At 43.8% G+C, this 15,863-nt stretch overlaps 2 protein-coding genes across 3 annotated transcripts in view; one reads left to right on the plus strand and one right to left on the minus strand.

The window, feature by feature from the left end:
• Window positions 1-9,056, minus strand: part of LOC122554974 (putative claudin-24) — an 82,909-nt gene extending 73,853 nt beyond the window's left edge. For both annotated transcript variants that reach the window (XM_043700449.1, XM_043700451.1), the window contains exon 1: window positions 8,837-9,056. The gene's annotated coding sequence lies outside the window, so the exon portion shown is untranslated. The remainder of the gene's footprint in view (window positions 1-8,836) is intronic.
• wwc3 (WWC family member 3) overlaps window positions 1-15,863 on the plus strand; it is a 186,774-nt gene that overhangs the window by 37,364 nt on the left and 133,547 nt on the right. The window lies entirely within an intron of this gene.

The raw sequence follows: 15,863 nt of genomic DNA on the forward strand, positions 1-15,863 counted from the left end.
TGGGAGGTCATGTTGCAGCTGTACAGGACATTGGTTAGGCCACTATTGGAATATTGTGTGCAATTCTGGTCTTGTTCCTATTGGAAAGATGTTGTGAAACTTGAAAGGATTCAGAAAAGATTTACGAGGATGTTGCCAGGGTTGGAGGATTTGAGCTTTAGGAAGAGGGTGAACAGGCTGGGACTGTTTTCCCTGGAGCGTCGGAGGCTGAGGGGTGACCTTATAGAGGTTTAGAAAATCATGAGGGGCATGGATAGGGTAAATAGGCAAGGTCTTTTCCCTGGGGTGGGGGAGTCTAGAAATAGAGGGCATAGGTTTAGGGTGAGAGGGGAAAGATGTAAAAGAGACCTAAGGGGCAACGTTTTCACACAGAGGGTGGTACGTGTATGGAATGAGCTGCCAGAGGAAGTGGAGGAGGCTGGTACAATTGCAATATTTAAAAGGCATTTGGATGGGTATATGAATAGGAAGAGTTTGGAGGGATATGGACCAGGTGTTGGCAGGTGGGACTAGATTAGCTGGGCATGGACGAGTAGGGCCGAAGGGTCTGTTTCTGTCCTGTACATCTCTATGACTGTATGACTCTATACTGCATGAGGCACACAAACTACTTCTACCCATACAATGACCCAGTACTGTCCAGGGTAAAGGGCAGCGAAGTAGATGATTTCGACAGAACTGTCAAAGAGCCAGCAGGGTCATGATGAGCAGAACTGCTGCCTTCTGTGTTGTATCATTTTGTGAGATTCTGTGTTGGTTGGAATGCATGTGTCCCCCATTTAATTTAAAAATCTGGTAAGACTTACTGTCATATTTTGATAAAGTGTTCCTGAAAGCGTGTGCCCTAAGGCTGGGTCATTGATGCTGCTTTGAAGCAGGAATGGCTGCATTATAAATCAGGCACCCAGCTTGATGCTAAATCTTTTTTTATTTCTCATGTATTCCTTCAGATGCGTTTAATGGTGACTAAATCCAAATAAGCAACGAATGTTTAAGGAGACTTTGTACCATTGTCATGTAATTTTGGAAGGGAGGTTAACCACTGGGAGATCATTCTGACCCCTCTGGCTGTCAGGTCAGGAGTTTTCTACCTTACCTGGAATGTTGCCACTGACTAGACTGGGGTTGTTGGGGGTGAGGGGTGAGGTTTTAGCAGGTACCGAGCAGCCCATGTATTCCTTTAGAAGTAATTAGTTTGTTACACCTCATTGGTAGGGTAGCACACTGGAAATCAAGCCTTGCTATTCCTAAGAGCCATCACGCAAGAGAAAGAAATTTTAAAAGCACACAGAACCTCCAAATTCATCTATCTTTTGGGTTGACAGAAAGTATGGAGCAGGTCTCTGTACTGAACATGAGTGACCGGCTGCTTATTATAAATATATAGATTCTAGCTACAGATAGGAGAAAGTGAGGACTGCAGATGCTGGAGATCAGAGCTGAAAATGTGTTGCTGGAAAAGTGCAGCAGGTCAGGCAGCATCCAAGGAGCAGGAGAATCGACGTTTCGGGCATGAGCCCTTCTTCAGGAATCATGATTCCTGAAGAAGGGCTCATGCCCGAAACGTCGATTCTCCTGCTCCTTGGATGCTGCCTGACCTGCTGTGCTTTTCCAGCAACACATTTTCAGCTCTAGCTACAGATAAGCAATTTTTGACGTATAACTCTACTCGTTAAAACTCAACTTGTTTATAAAACCCCTCCTGTACGTGCACATACAAAATAAACTTGGGTGCAAGGGGAACGCAGTTCAGTGGTCCCTGTCTATAGGGTTTGCTGAGCTGGTTCTTGTGCTGATAAAAACACTGCTCCTCCATCTTCCTTCTCCAGCTACTCCCACTTGTTTGCAAAGGGCACAGGGTGACTGTGTCCCACTTACAAAGGTGTCTGATTTATAATTTAAAGCTTTAGCAACTGATGAGGGGGAAATACACTGGCCTCCTTCAGGCTTGAGATTTCTTTTTAACTTGAGAGCATAGACCCTTTCAGCAGTCTGATGGCTTCTGCCTCAAACATTCTCATCCACAAGCTGTTCGGCCACTTGGCAGCTGATTGCATAGTTGTTAGCAGGCAGGTGAGGAGGTCGTTGCCATTGATAACCGGTCACCATTTCAATCAGCTCCATGTTGCAGGCAAGATCTCCATTTTGTACACAGCCCCCTTTCTCCACCTCATCTATAACTAGAGTTGCCCCATTGTTTGAATCGACTGAAATGAAAACAGCACTTGCAATGAACGTCAGGTGAGTTGGATTTAAAAAGTGCAGGAACAAGTCGACAGTGTGTGGTTTTTAAACCAGTCTTTTTCCATTTCAGGCAACAATGAAAATTGCAGAAAAGTTTTAAGATGTGGTCTTTGACTACATATATATCTAAATTGCATTGTGTTCAGACATAGTCGAAAAGTGTGGCACTGCAGGTCAGGCAGCATCTGAGGAGCAGGAGAGTTGATGTTTTGGGCGTTGGCCCTTCATCAGGAATGTTCAGACATGTTCAGAAACACATCCATGGAGTAGATGGGATTTCATCTGGACCTTCTTGTTCTGAGGTAGTGACACTGCCATCTGTACTATAAGACCAATAGCAACACAGGTTGATGTGGAGGTGCTGGATTTGGATTGGGTGGACAAGGTTGGAAGTCACACAACACCAACTTAATACTCCAACAGGTTTATTTGAAATCACGAGTTTTCGGAGGGCTGTCCCTTTGTTACTTCATCTGATGACAGACTAGTGCTCTGAAAGCTTGTGATTTCAAATAAACCTGTTAGATTATAAACTCGTGTCATGTGACTTCTGATCTAACACAGTTTGAAGTAGATATTTTCCATTGAATTAGTTTTATTGTCAAATGTTATCCAGTACAAAGTACAGGAGTGAAGTGAACAGTGTCACCACATGGAGCCATCTTAGGTACAAAATCTTAGGTACTAAAATAGATTAGGTGCAAAAATAGACAAATAAAAATAGTTCTTCATGGTATAAGTTAGGAAGATACAGAAATAAAGTTAAAAAATAAACGTTTTCTGTAGCGTGCAGTCTCCCCACATGTGGCCTTGCTCTCCGTGCACTGCTGGGCTCGATAGGCTGACTTCGCTGGGCCCTAGTCTGCTGGCAAATCCTTCCAGATCCCCAGTCCAGTCCTCTGACTGCTGCCACAACATCGCTATTCTCTTCACAACCCAAGGTAGAGCTTTTAAAAATAAAGCTAAAATATAAAAAAAAAACAAAGAGAAAACGAGAGGCTGTCAGAAAGGACGAGCCTCAGGCTGAGCCCAGAACCTGCCTACTCCACCACTGTCATTCTTGGAAGACGTGTCCTAATTCTGTTTGTTCTGTGTTCTATTGATCTGTTCTAAGATGGTATTACACACCTGGAACTGGTGACACATGAAGCAAAGTGGGGTAAGAACAGAGCTGAGCTGGATTGACTGGAACAGTGGGAGGAGATGGTTGGGGTACAGTCAACATCCATTCCCTCTGGGAAAGGGAGGACAAACTAATCCAAAGATCCTCGGATGATAAAGCAGGTAGAAATGAACATGAGCAAGAAAATGTGTACTTCTGACAGGTGGTAGAAAACCCAGAGGAATACTGAAGACTGAGGCGGGGTGGTAAAACAAGACACGTGAGGAGCAAAGAGGATTTGCGGGGAAAGACTGGCAGCTAATAACATGAAGGGAAGTTCCAAAGTCTTTGCCTTCAGTCTCTGTCTTCTGCCAGTTAGCCAACTGTCTATCCATGCCAGTACCTTGTCCCTAACAGCATGGGCTCTTAATTAGCAGCTTCTTGTGTGACACATTGTCAGTGACCTTCTGTAAATTTAAATAGATCTTGTTCCATTGGCTCTCATTTGTCTAGTTTGCTCATTACCCTCCTTGAAGAATTTAACAGATGTATCATGTTTGACTTTCTCTTGACCAAACTGCATTGACTCAGCCCTATTTTACCATGCACTTCCAAGTACTCTGCAATCTCACCCTTTTAATAATGGACTGTAAAATCTGACCAATGACTGAAGTCAGGCCAACCAATCTATAATTTCCTGACTTCTGCCTCCCTCCCCTCTTTAAACAGGGGTGTTACATTAGCCACTTTCCAGTCCTCTGGGACCCTCCCTGGCTCCAGTAATTCCTGAAAGATCACCACCAATGCCTGTACAATCTCTTCAGCTATCTCCTTCAGAATTATGAGACGTAGCCCATCTAGTCTGGGTGACTTATCCACCTTCAGACTTTTCAGCTTCCCTAGCACCTTCCCCTGAGTGATGGCCACTGCACTCACCTCTACCCCCGACGCTTCTGAAGTTCTGGTGAGCTGCTGGTGTGGTTCTTTTAGATTACATTCCCTAATGTGTGGAAACAGGCCATTCGGCATAACAAGTCACACCGACCCTGTGAAGAGTAATCCACCCAGACCCACTCCCCTACCCTATATTTACCCCTGACTAATGCACCTAACACTATGCACAATTTAGCATGTCCAATCCACCTGATTGTGGGAGGAAACTGGAGCACTCCAGAGGAAACCCATGCAGACACAGGGAGAATGTGCAAACTCCACACAGACAGTCGCCCGTGGTGGGAATCGAACCCAGGTCTCTGGCGCTGTGAGGCAGCAATGCTAACCACTGAGCCACCGTGCCACCCCTAATGGTATCTTCCATTGAGAAACCGGATGCAGAGTACGTACTCAGTTCCTCTGCCGTTTCTTTGTTCCTCAATACTATTTCTCCAGCTTCATTTTTATAGTGGTTCAATGATTCATCTCTCTTTCCCCCCTCCCCCCCCCGCCCTTTACTGCTTTCTTTAGTTGTCCCCTGCTTGTTTTTTAAAGGATTCCCATCCTCTGGCTTCCCACTAATCTTCCCCAGATTGTGTGCTTTTTCTTTTGTTTTTATGCTGTCCCTGACTTCCCTCACCAGCCATGGTTGCCTCGCCTTCCCCTGAGTATGATTCTTCTTCCATGGGATGAATTTCTGCTGTGTCTCCCAAATTATCCCCAGAAACCCCCACCATTGCTGCTCCACTATTTTCCCTGCTAGGTTCCCCTTGCAATCAACTCTGGCCAGCTCCTCCCTCATGTCTTTGTAGTTACCTTTACTCATTTGTAACACGTTACATCTGATTCCCTTTCAAACTGCAGGGTGAATTCTATCATGTTCTGGTCACTGCCCCCTAGGGGTTCCTTCACCTTCAGCTCCCTGCCTCATTACACATCACCAAATCCAGAATTGCCTGTTCCTTAGCAGGCTATATCACAACTTGCTCCAAAAATTTATTTTGTAGATATTCCCCCAATTCCTTTTCTTGTGATCTGCTATCAACCTGATTGTTCCCAGTCCAACTGCATATTGACGTCCCCCGTGATTATTGCAATCGTGCCCTTCATACTTGCTTTTTCTGCCTTCTGATTTGTTTTCCTCTCCACATTCTGATTATTAATAAGAGGCATTTACACCACCCACATCAGGGTCTTTTTCTCTTTTTGCAGTTCCTTATTCTACCCACATGGATGCTACGCCTTCTGACCCTACATTGCTTCTTGCTATTGAATTTAAATTCATTTCTGACTAGTGTTTTGGAATCAGGTGCTTTCTGAGGAGGCAGACGGAGCCTCAGTTAAGCATCTGACCTGAAAGGTAGCACTCCTCAGAGCTGCACCCGCCATTTTCAACTTGGCTGTCTGCCCTGGATCTAAATATGGAAGCTTTGCAGCAGCCTTTCCCAAATCACATCTGGTAGCAGTTTTTTTGTTTGCTGCATGAGGCTGGTGGAATGCAATACTTCTTTCACTAAGTTTGCCTGTGTAACAGTGCAGTTCGTACACTTATTGGTGGCCTGATTGGGAACTGTAAAGTAGAAAAAAACTTGCTTTTGTACTGCCCATATTTCGCATTGTGCCAGTTTGTATAATCATTTGCATTCTTTAAAACTAGTCAGATAGTAGCCTTGTCACTGATGCTCCTCATACCCTGGGTGGTTGACCCCCAATGTTTTTGGCATTGTAGGATTTTCAACCAACAGCTGACCTCAGTGTCCCGACAACTTAATCAGGTTCGTTTTGATGTGGTGATTGCTGAAAATGCCTGTGTATATAGTTCACTCCCCTTTCTGCAGTCATAAGATTTGCAGGATACAACTGTAAGTATATTAATCTTCTTGCAGAAATAGGTTACTGTCAAACTGGAAGAAAAGCTTGTGTCAAGACTATTCATGAGGCGAAAAGAGTGGTTGGATCGTTTGCCAAACTTGAGATCTAAAACATTTCTGGAATTTCCCAGTATTCCTTCTAAGCCTGTATCTTGAAAGCTGAGTGGTAATTTACTGTGACACTTTTTTTTAACAAAGTGAGTTTGTGGTTTTTGTCTTGATAGAACATTGTGCAAATTGTCCGCACTGAGAATTCCTTTATCAGTGCAGTACTATTTGCTGCCACAAGTTGTCTAATTAGTCCCGTATCCCAGCTCTATCCCTATAGCCCTGCATGTGTTCCCTTTTCAAGAATTTATCCAATTCCTCTTTGAAATTGCTTCTCCCAAGCTGTACTGCACACTAGACCTGACAATTGTTGTGTTTAGGGAAAAAAAAATTTCCAAATCTGCTCGCTGCCCATTAACTTAAATCTTTGTTCTCTAATTACCAACCATTATGCCAGTGAAGTTCCTTCTTTACTCCCTCGGAACCAGTCCCCACTTATCATTCTCACTCCAGCCTTCTCTGCCTTAATGGAATCCCTACTTTTTTTAGTATAGAATTCCCACATTGTGGAAACAAGCCATTTAGCCCACAAAGTCCACACCGACCCTCCGAAGAGTAACCCATCCAGGTCCATTCCACTACCCTGTTACTCTACGTTTTACCCCTGACTAATGCACCTAACCTAACCTGAACACTATGTGGGCAGTTTGGTATGGCCAATTCATCTAACATTTTTTGGACTGTGGGAGGAAACCGGAGGAAACCCATGCAGACACGGGGCAAATGTGTAACTGGATTTGAACCTGGGTCCCTGGCGCTGTGAGGCAGCAGTGCTAATCAGTGAGCAGAGAATGTTTACAGCTTTTCAAGTCTTTCCTTTCTAAAGTCCAGCTTTAAAAGCATTTCCCACACTCATTCAGGCTTCTCCGATATACTAGAAGTCGTGAAATTCAAGATTGGTTCTGTTTGTTTTTCATTTGTGAGCCTACGAAAGCCAGTAAACACTTTGTAAATTCATTTTACATTGAATCCTTTTAAGCAGCAGAGAGAGGAGACTTTTCATGATGACAATTTGCAGACCAGATGCGATGATTAAAAATCCTGACATTAGTAGGAGGCTCTAATTCATGATTTAACATCCTGGCTCACTTTAAAAACAAAAGATCAATAAGGCTGCAAAGTTTTTTTTTGTAACTGCTGCAATTTGACATCCGTCTAAGTATTTGTGGAGAGACATATTATTAGTAACATCAAAATAACTGACTAACCAAATACCAAAATAATTTGGCCGGATAATTTCAAAAGGCCTTGGCTTCGCTGATTCTTTACTTAATCTGGCAGTTTCTAAGTTTTATGAATATTATTTATGGGTGCAATAGGTAGGTAATGCAGTGTTGATATTATTGATAGTTCAAAATTGGAACTAATATCGATGATGTCAGTTCAGATTCCATTTGAATACTGTTAAAATTTAAAGACCAAGATTTTATCAATGAAACTGATGACAAAGCAGTGGAATTGTTGTAAAAATCCAACCTCTTGACAAATATCCTTTTAGGGAAGGGAATCGTCCATCCTCCTCCTGTCTGGCTGATGTGTAATTCAAAAGTCATACCAACACAGTTGACTCTTAACTGCTCTTGAAAGCGTTGGTTTAACCCAACTGTACCAAACCAGCAACTAAAGGTGGGCAATAAATTACTGTCTCGCAAGTGACATTCACAACCCAGAAATGAAGATAAGCAGAAGATTGCACAAGAATCCTTTCCTTTTAAGGGTTTGTATCAAAAATGGCTAAAGGTTGTCAATTTAAATATAATGCAAACTTTTTAATTCTTGAGAGGATGCAGCCGACATTTATGAATCCTTCTAGTTTTGTGAGAGGATGGGCTGGGCCATCTTATTGTACACCATGCAGTGCCGCTTAAGCTGGTGAAGAGAAATAAACCATTTGCATTTGTATAGCATTGCCACACAACTGTGGGAGGTGTCCCAAAGAGCTTTATAACCAGTGAAGTTAATAAAGGAAATGCAACAACAAGCTTTCACAAAAAAAACAGAAATCTAATGATGATGAGCTTTTGTGATGTCGTTTGAGATGTGAACTTTGGCCAAGATGTGGAGAACCCCCCCCCCCTCTGTTCTTACAGAATACAAGCAATTTTGCATCCACCAGAGAGCACTGGTGGGATCTCGCTTTAACACCTCATCTGAATGACGGTACCTCTGATCAATACTGCACGGTACATATGGCCAGCTCCTGGGAGGGGCACGTGAACCTGCAGCTTTTTGCTCGGAATTGACTCCCAAGGAATACTTAAAATAGCATTTTGTGCAGAGATACCAGAAGCTCAGAATGCTGGTGGGCAAGTAGGGACGGGGAAATAATTTTAAGCTGGGGAAGGGGGTTGAGGCCCAGCTGGTGGGAAGCTCCAAACTGCGGAGGGTCTCTGCGTCGATCCAAGAATGAATTAATAGCGAGAGAATTGATTTGTTGCTCTAGACTCAAAAGTTAGTACTGAATTTACATCAACAGCCAAGATGTTCATAGCACCAGTATAAACGTTATTATCCTTTAATTGCTCCCATGGGTACATTATTCTTTGGATATTAAGAGCAAATGGATTGAACAACTTACTGTTTGCAGTTGATTAAGGATCTTGCTTTATCTCTGTCACAGTGCAAGTTCTTCAGAAATCCAGCGGAAGAGTTGAGCTGTTTGGTTCCATTATTGTGATCGTTTTTTCTTGGAATAAGCCTAATGAAAATTTCTGTTTTTTTTAACCTTTTTGACAGTCTGTAAGTGTTCCAGTTCTGAAAGCTTTCTGTACTTTGTGTTGGAATCACAATGTATGCGTCAGCATTGGTGCTCACTGCGACACCGATTGACCCCTGTAACAATGTTTCTGAGTAAGTGATTGGTCCGTACTAAGGTTTTTAACCTGATAAACCTTGAATGCCCTTGTGTGATGCAACATCTGTCGTATGTGAATGTCTCTGTCAAGGTAAAAGTGTTGTTTGCCCAGTATTTTTTGTATTTTAACATATCTTCCACGTTATTGAACACTTTTTATCAACCATCTATATATTGCTTTGATTGACACAATGCTTCTTAATCTACCTGAGTGTTGAAATTACAGGAAGCAGCAATAAAGTTCAGGCCTACAACATAAGTTGAGATTCAAAGGGTTTCTTTTCCCCCACAGGGATACATGGAATTTAAATGTCAATGAAAACAGCTAAAAGGGTAAAAAAGGGAATTTGCATTTCTGTAGCACCTTTCACAAATCCACGGACCTTCCAAAGCACTATACAGCCAATGAATACTTGCTTGTAGAGTAGACACTGCTATGATGTAGGAAACAGGGCACCCAGTCTGCACCCAGAGAGTTCTCAAAAATAGCAATGTCATAACAACAGAATAATTCCTGTTTCTTGTGTGGGTTTGAGGGATAAATAATTCACCATGACATTGGGAATGACTCCCCACCCTTTTCAAGATGCTGCTCTGAGACCTTTAACATCCATTTGAGTCCTGAGTGATTCAGAAGTCAGTATCACTGACCGTGCAGCACTCCCTCGGAAGTGCATCGGAGTCGCAGCTCAGATTTCTAGACTGCGACTTGCGTCTGTATCAAGTTTGAGGGTTCGCAGGTGCTACCGCACAGATCCCCCAAGGGACCTGGCAAAGAGTCCCATAGCACAATATTAAGAGTGACTCATCCTTGCTCCTTTATTATAAAGGAGTCCATGCCTTTTGGAAGGAGCTGTTATGAGCACATGCAGAGTAAAAGACACTTGAGGGCACATTAATAAGCTGACAGCACTCATCACCACGGAGGTCTCTTACTGTAAACCTAACAGCATTCCATCTTTACAATTTCATTGCCCAGTCTGTTGCAGGGCAATAGAGGAAGTGGTGCAGTTGATATGGGCTGCAGAGTATAAAGGGACGAGAGCAGTGCCACATGAAGTCAGCAGCGACCAGACTCTTATTCCAATAACTTCGACCTTCTGTAAATTTAAACTCGGCTGTGTGTATCCTATCCTGGTTTACATCTCATTTTTTAAAACAGAAAATGCCATATAAGTATAGTTAAAAATTATACGACACCAGGTTATAGTCCAAAAGGTTTATTTGGAAGCTTTGTTCAATATATCGCATCAGTGTATGACACTATAATCTTGTGCTATAAATTCTGTGTCCTATGATCCTGTCCCACTAGCTACCTGATGAAGGAGCAGCGCTCTGAAACCTAGTGTTTCCAAGTAAACCGATTGGACTATAACCTGGTGTTGTGTGATTTTTAACTTTGTCCACCCCCACGGCTCCTCCACATCATATAAATCTAGATTATTGCTTTATGGGATTGATGAGGGACAAAAGGCAATGGGAATAGCCACAAGGTTCAATGTCAGGTGAAGCAGCACATTACCTGAACTTCACTCCATCTAGGAGAAAGTGAGGACTGCAGATGCTGGAGATCAGTGTCGAGAGTATGCTGCTGGAAAAGCACAGCAGGTCAGGCAGCATCCGAGGAGCAGGAGAATCGATGTTTCGGGCATTACCCTTCATCTGGTCTACTGTATTTACTGCACACAATGTGGTCTCCTGTATATTGGGGGAATGATGTGTAGACCCGATGGATGCTTCGCAGAACACCTATGTTCTGCCTGCAGAAAAAAAAAGGACCCTGAGCTTCCTGTTGCTTGCCATTTCAACACCTCGGCCTGTTCTCTGACCAAAGTCTCTGTCTCAGATTTGCTGCAGTGCTCCAATGAAGCTCAGCACAAGCTGGAATCTCATTTTCCACTTGGGAATGCTGCAGCCTTCTCGACTCCAATATCGAGTTCAACAGTTTTAGAGCTGGAGACACCTCCTCCCGTGGTCTGTACCCTCACACAGCTGGCCTTGTTACCACATGGATTGCTATTACCCACAATCTATTGTTAGCTACTAACAGTCCTCATCAGCGGCCATTCAGTCTCCTAGGCTGATTCTTGTCCACTCCTTTGCCTGTTCTTCTCTCTCTTTGGGCTCTATCCCCACCTATTATTTATTCCTCACCCTATCTTCTGCATAAAAAATGACTTTGTCCTAACTGCTGTCAGTTCTGAGGAAGGGTCACTAGACCCAAAACATTAACTCTGCTCTCTCTCCGTAGGTGCTGCCAGACCCGCTAAGCTTTTCCCCCAGTTTCTGCTTTTATTCGACGTCACTCATTGGGTGAGCGACCTGATTTCGAAAAGCACAGTTGGAATCTTGATGAGAGCCATTCAACTTCAGTCCAATTGAGAATCCGACAGAGTGGAAATTTAACTGTTGGATTGTTACCTCCCTTTTTGTGTTGACCTGTAACCACAATGAGCTTTGTCCACACTAGCACTGTCAAAACTAACTCACGAGTCTCCCTGTTGGCCAGGGAGATAAACTCAAGGGTTTTGTAGCCAGCTCAAGGCAACATAAATTTGTTGTGAGGAGAGAATTGAGTGTATTCACCAGAAGAGTGGTTATCGAACCTTCCCTGGGTTCAGGAAGCCCGCATGAATGAACACAGAAAGGTTCAATCTCCACAATTATTCTTTCGCTTCAGCCGCTCGCTCATGAGACTGTCCTGTCACTGTTTGACTCTTGGTTAGAAAATGTGACAGTACGAGGTTCCTCATTGGCTCATCTCGCGTGATACTTTCTCACGTTGTTCAGGAGCTGGGGAAATTCCACACCAGCTTATTCAAAACTCTGCTACCCACGTTTGGAATGGTTTTTCTTGAGTCTTATTACTGGAGGCAATTAATATCCTAACATGTCCTAATACAGTATCATTCTGCATGGAAGCTGCTGCTGTAAAGTCAGTGCACCATTTAGGAGAAGCTTTCAGCATGTAGACCTCCATCTGTTGAACTCTGACCCCGATCTTGCCCCTTGGTCTTTTGTGATTTATTTCGCTGCATATCTGCCTTGTTGGCTCTTTTGAATCACAGGTGGTAAAGGTTAATCACTTGATTAGTGGTCCCTTTGGGCGGAACTCATAGCCTACTGGACTTGCCTTGCTGTGTGACAACCATAAGTAGAATGTCAAGTACAAAAACACCATTCTGTTTTGGAATTACGTATCACATTCTGTGCTCTGCGGAATTGCTGACTATGCATGGTAATGAAAGATAACCTGCAAATGGTATAAGATACAGCATTATATTGCATTTGACAGGTTGCAGGAAGTGATGTAAATTCAGGTCCTTCTTTTAATTGCAAAACAAAGGGAAACTAGAGGCGACAGACATACCTCCTTGGGAATATTGTCAGATAATTTGGATGGCAATACTGAAATTTGGGAGGAGCGATACAAGAAATGTTCTGGCCTATTCCATAAGGTGTCTATCACTTTTTTTTTGTTTTTTTTTTAAAAACGAAGCGCACCTTGTTCTGTATGTGAGATTTGCTAAATCCATAGATTCAAAGACATTGACAACACAAGAGGAGACCACTTGGCCCATCATGCCTGTGTCACATTATAGATCTGACTAACACATCCAATTTCTCAGTTGTTGGCCCAAAAGCCTGAAAGTTATTGCAATGCAAGCGAATATCTAAATACTGCTTTAATGTTACAAAGGGTTCTGACTCAACAAACCATTCAGGCAGTACTCTCTCATCATACTCTGATTAGAAACCAAAATTCTTAACTCTCCTTTTAGGCTTCTAACTCTTCCCTTAAATTAATGGCCCCTGGTTATTGAACCCTATAACTCGTGGAAAAAGATACCTTCCAGTCCACCCATTCAATGCCCCTCATAATTTTATACCTCAACCCCCCCCATCAGATCACTTTTCATTGCTCAAAGGGACGCAGCATAGACAGACAGGAGGCTGGAAGAACATAGCAAGCCAGGCAGCGTCAGGAGGTGGAGAAGTTGGCATTTCGGGTATAACCCATCTTCAGACCCAGCCTACAGCTCAGTCAGCATTCTGGTAAATCTCCCATGCTTGTAATTAAGAGACATCCATGGTATGTGCATCATTCAAATTACTGCAAACTCCATCACCAATAATAATGCAACTCGTTGTGCACTTGTAGTGAAGGATTGTGACTGAGAAAATAATGAGAACTGGCTTACACTGCCATGAAGATCACAAACTAGAGGATGAGGATTTAAAACAATTGGAGAAAGGACCAGGATGGCAAATGTGATTTTTTTTAATTGTAAACAGGGAGCTTCTGTGATTTCAAAAGGGAATTTCCACACATATAAACATGCACACAGAGGAGAAATTAATCGGGCATTGGGCAATGTCAATAACTGAATGGCGTGATGGATCAAACAATTATCTTTTGTGTCTTAAGATGCTATGATTCTTTTGTGTTGCTATGGTCAATGCTGCATAGAACTGGACATCATTTATCACCTCATAAGAAGGAAGAATGGCGTTTGTTGGAGTTCTTTGTCAATGGATTTATCTTACTAGATTGCTATGTTCTCCCATCATATTGGAGCATAGGACTTGTTTAGGGCAGGAGTAGGCCATTCATCCCTTTGAACTTGCTCTGCTAGATTCCTGATGAAGGGCTTATGCCCGAAATGTCGATTCTCCTGCTGTTTGTATGCTGCCTCACCACCTGTGCTTTTCCAGCGCCATACTTTTCAACTACAATTTTCATAACTATTATTTTCACTTCAATTTTGCTTGTTATTCCATTTCTTACACTTTTTTCCAGCGTAGACGTTCTCATTTCCTTCATCATCACATACATGCTATGTTAAATCTTCAGAGTAATATTCATTCTTTGCCTTTAGCTCATTGAAGCGCTGAACCTGTTTGGATCTTTTGACAGGTCCTCTGAGTCATTCCTTCATTCCTCAAATAAATGACTACATTTGGTCTTGAAGGAGATGTAGGGTTTTGGAGGACTGAAACTCTGTTTCACTGGCATGACGCTGGGGCACAAACGTTACCTCGATGAGTTGTCTCAATTTGGCCTCTGTTCCTTTTGAATTTAGCAGGTTAATGGTAATGGAAGTGGGTTAAAATACATTATATATAGTGTAATAAAAGTGGGTGGTATTTGGCACCATTCCCTGTGCCACAATTCATGGCAAGGGTCATTTAGTTGTGCCAATGCTCTCCCACCTCTGCCTCAATTGAATGAACAGTCTTTCTGGCTTGCTACCAAATGAGGCCGTTTTAAGTTGAGAGATCAAATCCCCAGTTCAGGACCTCCGCTCATTGTTGTTAATATAAATCCAGCAGTGACTGGCTGGCTTGCTATCTGGGGAACATGAGATGTAATTCCTGCCAACGCTTGTTTTCAGGCTCCCGGGGTGGGGAGGATGTCCCCTCTTTACCAGGCACCTGATGCCCATGGGACCTGGCATTGGGAAAGTGGGCATACTGGGAGGCTCAGTGCTTTTCTCCCATCCCCCTACCCATGCTGCCCATGACAGTGCCTGATTGGCACTTCATAGGGCAGTCTATCCCACTGGTCTCTTGCTGGCAGCCGAGACCCTCCATGGCTGATGTTCAAAGGTCAGCTGGGCCTTCTCCCTGGAATTGGGCCTGACAAAGAGTGTAAAGAGAGGCCACACAGAACAGGACAAGCCTCTGGAAGAGGGAGGGGAAGGAGCAAGGGGAACAGGTCATTCAGCAAGAAGCCCGTATCCATTGGAGGGTGTTTCAGGAGCATTTCACTTTATGGTGGGTGACACTCTGACGGGGAAGGGGGGGGGGGGGGGGGGGCGCGGGCCCAGTGTTAATAATCGGCCATTCCGGAGTACAGTCAGGGAGTATGACTTTGCGCAGAGAGTGGGCAAGTTCTGGGGCCGTCTGCCCCCTGCTGTTGTGGATGTTGAGAGTCCATAAGGGATATGGAACAAAAGCACGGCAATGGAGGCACAGCAAGCACGGGCTAAGGAGATGGTGGACCCAACTCCAGGATCTCCACGGCCACCTTGTGTCTGCTTTTGGGAATTCGAGGAACTGCCCTTTACCATTGCTCCATCCAGGCCCAGCGTGTGCACACTGGACCTGCACCGTGTTCAGACATTCTCCTAAGGATTGCATACTCCACAAGTACAAACATGTTTTTCAATGGTTGATTGGAGCTTTTTGGGTGTCAGCAGATCATTTTTATAGGTTCATGTTGAATGCCTGCTAATTTTGTTATAGTTCTGCTCGGCTTGTGACAATGTCTGGTTGAGGTGCAGTTGGGAGATTTGAATTTGGAAAAGACCACTCCTTAGGCAGCCAGAGAATGGATGTGAAGAGAAGTTTTTAACATCCAGCACCCAGTGATTCCCTCATTGCTACTTGTCCTGTTCCTAGTTGCTGTGTTGAAAGGGGTTGATTCAGGCCCTCGGCCAGGTTCTTACCAGAAGCAGTGAGGGGGCTCAATGGGTTTAACTGGTTGTTTGACTTGCAGGAAGGAATCTCGCATTCCTGCTGTTCGGGATCAGACCAGACCAGACCAGAACAAGGCACAAGTAGTTGACTCTGTTCTGCTGTGAACCTCTCGCCTCTCACGAATCAGGAGCAGCAGGAATAATTCCCCTTTTACTCCTAGGACTTCACAGTCCAAACTCAGCTTGTTGTGGCTTTCACTCAGTGGACCTGACCCCCGCACTCCCTCTGACCCCCCCCCCGCACTCCCTCTGACGCCCTCCCGCCCTGC

The sequence above is a fragment of the Chiloscyllium plagiosum genome, chromosome 12 (assembly GCF_004010195.1).
Source record: "Chiloscyllium plagiosum isolate BGI_BamShark_2017 chromosome 12, ASM401019v2, whole genome shotgun sequence".
NCBI lineage: Eukaryota > Metazoa > Chordata > Chondrichthyes > Orectolobiformes > Hemiscylliidae > Chiloscyllium > Chiloscyllium plagiosum.